Source organism: Corvus brachyrhynchos, unplaced genomic scaffold (genome assembly GCF_000691975.1).
Source record: "Corvus brachyrhynchos isolate BGI_N302 unplaced genomic scaffold, ASM69197v1 scaffold3, whole genome shotgun sequence".
In the NCBI taxonomy this organism is placed as follows: domain Eukaryota; kingdom Metazoa; phylum Chordata; class Aves; order Passeriformes; family Corvidae; genus Corvus; species Corvus brachyrhynchos.
The window spans coordinates 875,898-886,274 of NW_008237619.1; positions in this window are offsets into that span (position 1 = coordinate 875,898).

Here is a 10,377-nt window from a genome sequence, read left to right on the forward strand (position 1 = left end):
CCGCACCGAGCTCAGCGCTCCGCCCCGCCCCAGGTGGGCGGGGCGTGGGGGCGGGGCTTGCACACGCACAGGGGCAAGGCACGCACACGCGCAACACATCTGCACATCAATGCACCTACACACACGTGTGATACATGGCTATGTGTGTGCCCACACCTGCACAGCCACACAGCTGCACACACACGTGAGACATGGCTATGTGTGTGCACAGACCTGCACGGCCACACACACTTGCAAACACACGTGAAACGCACTCAGACATGTGTGCACACATACGCTTGATCCCAGGCCTACACACACATGTACACCTGCACATACATATGTAAGACATGACCATGTGTGTGTGCACACACCTGCACTGCCACAGACCTGCACAGCTGCACACCTGAACACACACGAGAAGACACACCCATGTGGCCCATGTGTGGACAGACCTGCATACTTCATACACACCTGGACACACACACGTGCACAATCACACACCTGCACACACATATGCCAGACATGCAAACCCAGCACACACTTCTGTGTGGGTGCACACATGCATGGTCACACACCTGTACACACATGGGCAAGTCACATACATGCATGTATCAACACATCTGCATGCTTGGTCACACACCTGTACACATATGTGCAAGGTGCCCATGTGTGCAAACACATGCATATGTGGTCACACACACCTGCACACATACATGAGAGATGCACACGTTTGGGTGCACACATACACCTGCACAGTCACACACACTTGCACACACATGTGGAGATGTGCCCATGTATGTGTGCACACAACTCCATGGACACATACCAGAGCACAAACATGCAAGGAATGCCCATGCGTGTGTGCACACACACAAATGCTTGGTCACATACCTGCATACATATGTGCAAGGTGCTCATGTGTTCATGCACATGAATGCATGGTCACACGCACCTGCACACATGTATACAAGACATGCACATTTGCATGCACACACATGCTCAGCCACACACGTGCAACACATGCCCATGCACATGCCCATGTCCATGCTTGTGTTCATGCACATGGAAAGACGTGAGCAGACACACTTGCACACGTGCACGTGTACATTCACACAGAGGGGTGCACACTCACACCTACACACATGCATGCACAGGAATGCAAACACACATGCAAGACACACTTCTGTACACACACCTGCACAGGCATATGTGCACATGCACACACATGTGAACTCACACACAAATACACACATTTGCACACAGACACATGGACATGCAAAAACACAGAAATCACATTCACAAATACAGGTTCTCATGTAAGTGTACATGCAGTGCACACAGACATTTGTACACACAAATGTGTACACATGTGTACACACACAACTGCACACACATGCAAACAAATCTACACACCTGCGTATATACTCAAACCTGTACACATGCACTCACCCCCGTAGACACATGCAAATATGCACATGAACAACTGTGAAAATGCACCCCCGTGCTCACACATGCACAATGTGCACACCTGCATTCACATGTGCAAGCACATACATGCACACAGACATAAATATGAACATGCACACACATATGAACGCACACACATATGAACACACACACAGCTAGATGTGTCTGTCCACATATGTGCACTGCTGCATATGCACACTTGAATGCACAAGCACATGCCTATAAGCACATGCATGCACACATGTGCACATACACACAGATGCCCACACACATCCAATCTCACAAATGTGCACATGCTGTACACATGTGCACGTGACCAGATGCACGCATATGCACACATACATAGAAATGCATGTGTGTTCCCATGTGCATACACTCATGCACAGATACTTGGTCGCACATGTACACATATGCGAGCTGCCCATCTGTATGCACAGGTATGTGCAGCCACACACACACACACACATACACGCATATACGTTTTATTCTTTCCTTTTACCTCTTTTTCAGTTGCAAACCCAAACCAAAACACCCCCCAGCTATCTCCTGCTGACGGCTTCCTCTGAAATCTGATTCCCAGGGTGGATTCACAGCCCTAAATCCCACCCTCCTTTCTAACCTTGCCTCCACCTTCTCCCCATCATGCCAGCCCTCCAACCCTTCCTTCATCCCTTCCTCCATCCCTCCATTCCTCCATCCTGCCATCAATCCCTCCATCCCTCCCTCTCTCCATTCCTCCCTCTGTTTCTCCATCCCTTCATTCCTCCATCGCTCTATCACTCCATACCTCCATCTTTCCATTTATCCCTCCATCCCTCTCTATTTCCATCCCTTCATCCCTCCATCCCATTCTCCCACTGTCCCTCCATCACTCCCTCAACCCCTCCATTCTTCCCTGCATCTTTCTTTTTATTCCCTGATGCCAATAAAGTCCATTTGCACCCAAATCGCATCCACACTTGAAGCCCTCCAGTCTTTGTCAGCCTTGAGGCACTGCCAGCATTTCTACCAAGAGCAGAACTCCAATAAAACCAGTGAAATCCACACACCCAAATGCTGAATTACAAAGAGAAAAAGCAATTCCCCCTCATCAGTGACTGCAGCTGCTGGGAGTGCAGTGACAGGCAGGAGCATCCTTGTGGGGATTGTTTCTCTAGTACAACGCTTTGCATCCCCTTACTGATTCTTAGGCCCTGAGGATTTTGGGCTTGGGTTTGGTTTTTTTCTTTGCTTGACTTTGCCTGGAACGGCTTAATTTCATTCTTACCTGTAGGCAAATTGTGGAAACTCATTTTATGGATGGTATTGGAGCACTCAGTGCTGGGGATGGATGGTTCAAAGAGCCGCCTTTGGAAAGAAAATAAATAAATATCAACTAGAGATGCCTATACACAGATATTGCTTTGTCTTCCAGATTTATATCATTCCTGCTATTACATCCAGTGCTATTAAAAGTGAGGATTACAATTAAAGATTTAGGAAGCTCCTCAGTATTTCCCAAGTTGTGACCCAAGCCATAATGTTCTGGGGCATCAATGCACTGTGTATCAGCTTTGAAGGTCTGCAGTGTGCTCCTGTGCATCCACGATAGATGTGCTCATCTCTGCTTAGGCTGGGTTTTGAAATAGAATCACAGAATCACAGAGGTGGGAAAAGTCCCCTAAGATCACTGAGTCCAACCATTCCGTCAGCACTGCCAAGGCCACCAGTAAACATGTCCCAAATGCCACATATACATGGCTTTTAAATTCCTCCAAGGATGGGGACTTCACCACTGCCTTGTGCAGTCTTTACCAGGGCTTGACAACCCTGTCCGTGAAGAGTATCCAATCTAAACCTCCCCTGGTGCAACTTGAGGCCATTTCCTCTTGTTCTGTCTCTTGTTACCTGGGAGCAGAGCCCAACCTTCTCCTGGCTCCAGCCTCCTTCCAAGGCACTGTTACGAATGGAGACAAGCTTAGACAAGTCCTGCCTTTGACTAAGATTTCTGGCAGTAACTATGTTTGGGGCGGTCTGCACCCCAGATCGCTCTCGTTCGCAAGTTCTTAATAATGGTGGATTAGGTCTATTGCAAAATGAATTATTTATTGAATAGACACAAAATTAACAGACATAAGACTTTAAACAGACTACCTACTACACAGGAAAAAACAAAAAGAACTACTAGTAGATAAAATACAGTGCACGATAAAAAGGTACCTATATTACAGCTAGATAAGAAATAGTATAGATTAGGATTCAATGTAACTTTCCATACTGATGATGGAGTACACATAGAATTCTTTCCTTCAGTTTTTGGGAAAGTATCCATGGAATTTGCCTCCAAACTTGGGGAAGAAGTCCTACACATTTCCAAGGTGTGTGTAGGAGGCTTCTGCCTCTTTTATAGTAAAGTGAAGTATCTCTCAGTTAGGAATTCCAGCTTATCTCCTCACATCTTGTTCTCAAGGCCAGTTGTTTATTGGGAATTCCACCCCTGGTGCCAGTGAGAGAAATAACTCACCAGCTAGGCAAGCTGGCCTGGGTTAGCTCATCAATTCATGTGAGGGGGAGAATGTCCGGAGTTATCGCACCAGCTGATGGACAGAGCAGATAAGCTCTTCTGTGGTAGGGGGGAAGTCCTGCCACAGGAGTTGAAGAAAGTGAGAAGGTTCCCCCTGAGCCTCCTTTTCTCCAGGTTGAACCACCCCCATATCCCTCAGCTGCTCCTCATGTTCCAGACCCTTCTCCAGCTCTGTTCTCTTCTTTGGACATGGTCCAGCCCCTCAATGTACTTGTCAGAGTGAGGAGCCCAGAACTGCCCCCAGGACTGGAGATGCCTCAGCAGGGTCCAGCACAGGGGGATGGTCACTGCCCTGGTCTGTGGGAACCCAGAGTGCCGAGAATATTTCTCTGCCTATTTTTAAGGGTTCTTCCCACCTGAACAACACTGTTTTAGCTTCAAACCTTGGAAAAAATGACCAACAGTCAGACAAGAACTAGAAAATATGGTGGTGTGAATTAGGTGATAGACTACTATGTAAGATTGTCACAGGGTGAAAATTTTAGAGGTTTTGGGCTTCTCTTTGTAGTACATAGATAAGAGTAAAAAATATCAAAATGGAGAATTGTTGTTGTTTTCTAAACCTTCTTTTTCTTCTTCTACTACTCCATGTTTTGCAGTAAAAGTAGTTTGGAATGATTGGATAGAAAATTCCGCAGTTCCTAGCCGTGTTACTGAATAATTGGTAAGAAAGTGAAAATAATGTAGGTTTTTAGTAACTATTGGTTAAAATATCTTTAAAAGGCTGTGTAAATCTTGATAATTAGACTCACTCCTACTTTTCTTCCTTCTATGCTGTACCTGGGTCACGCTAGTGGCTCTGTTCCTCTGATAAGACTTAATAAACAACCATCTGCAAGCATTGAAACTAAAGGAAAAGTCTCAGCTTATCTTTGAAACTCCTTGCAAAGACTTTCAGTAAATTCTTTCCCATCCGGAGGGACTTGATTTATGGCACGGTAAAGTGTCACTGGTCCTTTTGGACACACCATTGCTGACACAGGCGAAGTGGCCTTGGCCTCTTGCCTGTCTGGGCACACCTGGGCTCATGTTTAGCTACTCTCAACCAACACCCCCTGGTTGTTTTCAAGCAGCAAAGATGGTAGAGTCATCCCAAAACTGCTGTTGTCAGACCCCAGCTCTGTGTTTCCATGCACACTACAGGTTAATGGCAAACAGCTTGTGCATTGAATGGACTATGGTATAACAAAAAAAGTAATATATGTATGGAAACAGGAACAAGGAAAATTGGAAAAGAATGACCTTATGATGGTGACCCAAGGTCTGCAAGGAAGATGTGCAATCAAAAGATTGCAATGGGATCAAGCTTGCTGGATAGTGAAGTTCAAGATTGTGTTTCTTTTTAAATACTCTCAGTAATTTCATTTATCTGAAAGCTGCCATGGTGATTTTTGAGAATGTGAACCCCATCTTGGTCTGAGAACTGTTGCCCACAGAGGCCCCACACATGTTTGTGGACTGTCCTGCAGAAAACCTTTCGAAGTACATCTGTGTTGCTGTTTCAGAATTTGTTGCACTGAGAGCTGTTAGTGAAATGAGTTGTTCTTAATATAACAGGGAAGTTTTGTGGGAAGAATGATGTGGACCTGTTGCAATGAGTCCAGAGGAGGCCACTCAGATGATCACAGGGCTGAAGCCCATCTGTTCTGGAGACAGGCTGGGAGAGCTGAGGGTATTCAGACTGGACAAGAGAAGGCTCTGGGGAGACCTTAGAGCCCCTGCCAGACCCTAAAGAGGCTCTAAGGGAGCTGGAGAGGGACTTTGGACAAGGACCTGGAGTGACAGAACAAAAGATAATGGCTTCCCACTACTAAAGAGCAGGGTTAGAAGGGATATCAGGGAGAAATTCTTCCTTGTGAGGGTGCTGAGGCCCTGGCACAGGTTGCCCAGAGAAGCTGTGGCTGCCCCATCCCTGGAAGTGTTCAAGGCCAGGTTGGCCAGGGCTTGGAGCAACCTGGTCTAGTGGAAGGTGTCCCTGCCCATCGTAGGGGAGTGGAATAAGATGATCTTTGATGTCCCTTCCAACCCAGACCATTCTGTGTTTCTGTGATTCTGAGATATTAGTGTGTTGCTGGAGGGTGCAAGCCTGCATGAATCCATTGCAGCAGCTCCCAGTCTGGAGCTAATCCATGTCCTAGCTCTGCATTCAGCAGTGCCATCACACAGGGATTTGCACAGCATCTTGCACCTATTTGGGGACTGAGGATTGGCATGCGCACGAAGGGCTTTTGAGCCTCTTTTTGAGTGTCCCTCATATGCAGCAGGCCTGGGCTCATGCCACATGGAAATGCTCAGTCATGCATTAATCATCTTTATTTATAACAAAAGTCATGGACAAAACTGCCTTGTGAGGTTTTGCAGCATCAGGAGATTTTGCTGCTCTGCAGATACCATGCAGAGCTGGATGGTGTCAGAAGCTGCAGCGTTAAAAAAAATTGCTTAGCATCTCAGTGAAATATATGGTTATCTGTATCTTGAAGCATGGCTGCTCATTCACATTCAGGAATCAACAATGGAAAAGCATTATTATTATTGCAACCCTAGGGTATATTACCATGTTCTGCAGCCATAGGGAGGAAGAGAGAAGATCCAGCAGGCAGGAATTGTGCAGCAAGATTGATTTATTTAATTATTTTACAAACTCTTTTATAGACTTTTTTCTCCATAGTCTAATTGGACAAAGGATCAGCCACCCCTTGGGGTGATTGGCTAAAATCCTAAAACATCCATTGTCAAAATACTTTTCTACTGTACTATAAACAAGACTTTTCAAGGCTGCAGGTATTTGGTTGTTTACATAACTCTGCTACATCTTCTGTGAGAGCGAAAAGTCTCTCATGGGCTTAGAAAATAGCAAGAAAATCCTTGCTAGCAGCATTTTTGTACCTACACATCATCAAGTAAAATCCATTAGTTCTAATCAGTGTAATTGATGTGCTGGCTGCAAACCTCTCTGAGAGAGGATGGAAGTTAAATAAAAATATTTCTGTTTTTAAATTACAGCCACCATGGCAGGAAGGAGGAATTCCTTCTCCAGCCACCTCTGGGAAAACGGCGTGGCCAAGTGTGATGCCACATCGTGGGACAAGGGGGCTGGCCAAGGACATTGGTGTCATACAGCATCAGATTGTATCAGTCTGGGGCACAATCCTGCCAAAAAGTTTATTATTAGGAAGAAATTCCTCCCTCTGAGGGTGGTGAGGCACTGTCACAGATTCCCCAGAGAAGCTGTGGCTAATCCATCCCTGGAAGTGTTGGACAGGGCTTGGAGTAACCTGGTCTAGTCGAAAGTGTCCCTCCACATGGCTGGATGAGCTTTAAGGTCTCTTCCAACCCAAACCAGTCTGTGATAGTATGATGATGCTAAAGGCACCATGGTGCAGTACAAACCGGAGCAATACCAGTATTTTGCAGCACCCAAAATCATCACTGACTTTGAGCAGAGCAGTGGTTCCCTGTCCTCTCCATGCTGGGATCCACTGGTGTGGAGGCAAGGAATAGCTCCAAGCATCTCCTGTGCAATAACTGGGATGTTTTGGAAGCTGATTAATAAGGTACCTGATCAACCTTCTTCTCCTGGCGTCCTCACATGAAGCCAGGGCACCTTTCAGTCAAGCTATTGGAGACCATCCAGGGACAGTTTTGACAGTTTCTCCTGCATTTTGTGATGGCATGAAGAGCAAGATGACTGGCAATGATGATGTGAGCAGATGTTTATGCTGCAAGAGCTTTTTTCTGCATGACAATCTGATGACAAAGGTGGATTGGCTTCTTTTCTCAGACCACCAGCTGACATCTCATCACATGCTGCTGTACATATTCTCCCCCACACCCTGTACATACATATCCATCCATTCTTTTAGGAAATAATGCTATAGCATTGTGAGAAGGGCATGGCAAAGCTCATGACCTTATAGGAATGGACAGTGAGTTTATTTAGGGAAAACACCCCATACAGTGGTAGCCATCTCAAAGGTAGGCACCTAACTCCTTGTTAATCACTGACGAGAGTTAGAGGAAGGGGATGGCAGCTCATCCCATTGCTCTCAGGAGGTCACTGATAAAAGCTGAAATGAAGTGAAAATGGAGAAAAAAATCACGTAGGAGCCCCACATCTCCTTAGAAGCCTTTTCCCCCCATTATAGAGGGACCCTGGGCATCTGCTTCATGGGCTAATATCAGCTTGGGGTCCGGTGGTGGACAACCCGGTGTGTTGCGACCTTCCTAGAGAAAGTGTCTCACCAGGGAAAGGCTTTTCCAGGGGCTTTAGCAACTTCCCTGGGTGACAGGTTATTTCAGCAAGTGTAGCAACTTCTCTGCTACAAGTGATACCAGCTCTTTTTGATTCGGCTCTTTGTGAAACCACCCAGGCAAAACTCGGGGACAGAGAGACAGGAGCCTCGTATGGCAGTTCCACAGAGGTAGCCTTTATTGTCCCGCAGCCCCCGTGAAGGGGGGGCAAGACCTCCCTCTCTTCAGGAGTAGAAGCAGAGGTTATATGGGGAAGGCAGGGGGTGGGGTAGAAACCAATTAGCCAACAGGGTACAGGCTATTACCGTAAAGAAGCAAGGCATGTTGGGAGTGGCTCTTTTTGTCACCGTGACCCAGAGAAAGGTTGCTTATCTCTGGGGAGATTCTTTTGGGCCTCAGGCCTCTCTCCAAGGGAGTGCAGAGGGCTCCTGCATCAAGGGCTCACAGCCCTCCACAGGCTAAAGGTAGGTGAGACTCCATCTCCAAAGCCGGAGTCAAACCACACTTGCAGCAGGTTGTTCAGCTCCACACTACTCCAGTGAGATGCAGGAAAGTTCTATTCACTCTGGCTGTTCCAGGCACTCGCTCCACTCTGCAGGAGATGTCTTGGCACCAATTGCTCCCATTCCTAATATCTATCACCAGAGACAAGAGAAACATGACAACACTGCAGGTGACAATTTAAAGGGGAGTTTTAGTAGCCTCCTATCACGGTGTCCCGCAGTGGTAGGGAGGAGAAGAGAGATCCAACAGGCAGGAATTGTGCAGCAAGATTGATTTATTTAATTATTTTACAACTCTTTTATATACTTTTTTCTTCATAGTCTAATTGGTCAAAGGATCAGCCATCCCTTGGGGTGATTGGCTGAAATCCTGAAACACCGTTGTCAAAATATTTTTCTACTGTACTATAAACAAGGCTTTGCAAGGTTGCAGGTGTTCATAGTTTATAGAACTCTACAAATATCTTCCGTGAGAGAGAAAAGTACCTCACGGGACTGGAAGGAAGCAAGAAAAAGTCTTGCTAGCAGCAATATTTGTATTCACAGCCTCCCACATCTTAAATCATTTTATAATCATGCACAGCTTCTGCCTGGTGGGTTCACAAGGTTCTGCCCTGGGGTGTTCTTGTCTTCCTTGCCAATTTTGCTTACGATTCGTGTATGTTGTGAGAGTGTTTTGAGGCCAAATGGGACAGGAGCCAAAGCAATTCCATATCAGAGTGCTGCATAAAGAGAATAATTGAAATCCATAAAAAGAAAATTTGACCAATAAATCAAGTGTTCTAAAGGACATGAAATTCTTTAATGAAAATCACTGGCATAACACAGCCAGATTTCAGAAGAAGTGATTTTGTACCAGGTAGAAGGGGGAGTAAAATTTGAAATAATTTGCATTAAAAAAAACCCCAAACCAAAATTCCCACCCGGCAGACATGAGCTTCTCTCACACCCATGCTCTCACTCAGAGCTGGAGAGGGACAAAGACCAAGCTTGGTGCAATGGTATCACATAGGTTTGGGGTAGTACAAAGGAGGAGAACCTTACTACTGAAGGAGTGATGGGTCAGGAAGGAATAGAACTCAGAGAATCCACTGGGCAACTACCAAGATGGTACATTCAGTTTCCTTCTGATAATTTTTCCCATTGGAGGGTAAATTAACTCTAGGAGTACATATGAATGACTGAGAGGCTTTAGGGTAAATAAAAGGGGATTGTCTATGATTGGAAGAGAGCAGCAGTGATCTGAAGAGTGCTTATAGCTCTTCTGCTGGAGCACTAAGTTCCATAGGATCTATAAGCGGTGGGATTTCAACAAGTGTATTGGGTTGACCCTGAGTTGATGGACAGTCTTTAAGACCAATTATGCTTCTCACAATTTACATATTTAAACCGCACAGAAAGGTGGGACTTCCCCTTTTTGTCGGAGCTCGCTTGCTGGGAGGTGGGGGGGCTCCGAGCCTCCCGGCCCCACTGGGCCGGGCCAGAGCCACTGCCCCTTTCCCCCTTTCCCAACGCTGCGGCACGGACCCTGGGTCGCTTGGGGGGGACTGTCCGAGAGCCGCAGGCAGCTAAAACCAGCCCTGGACTGCTCCCAGCTAAACCCACCCAGCC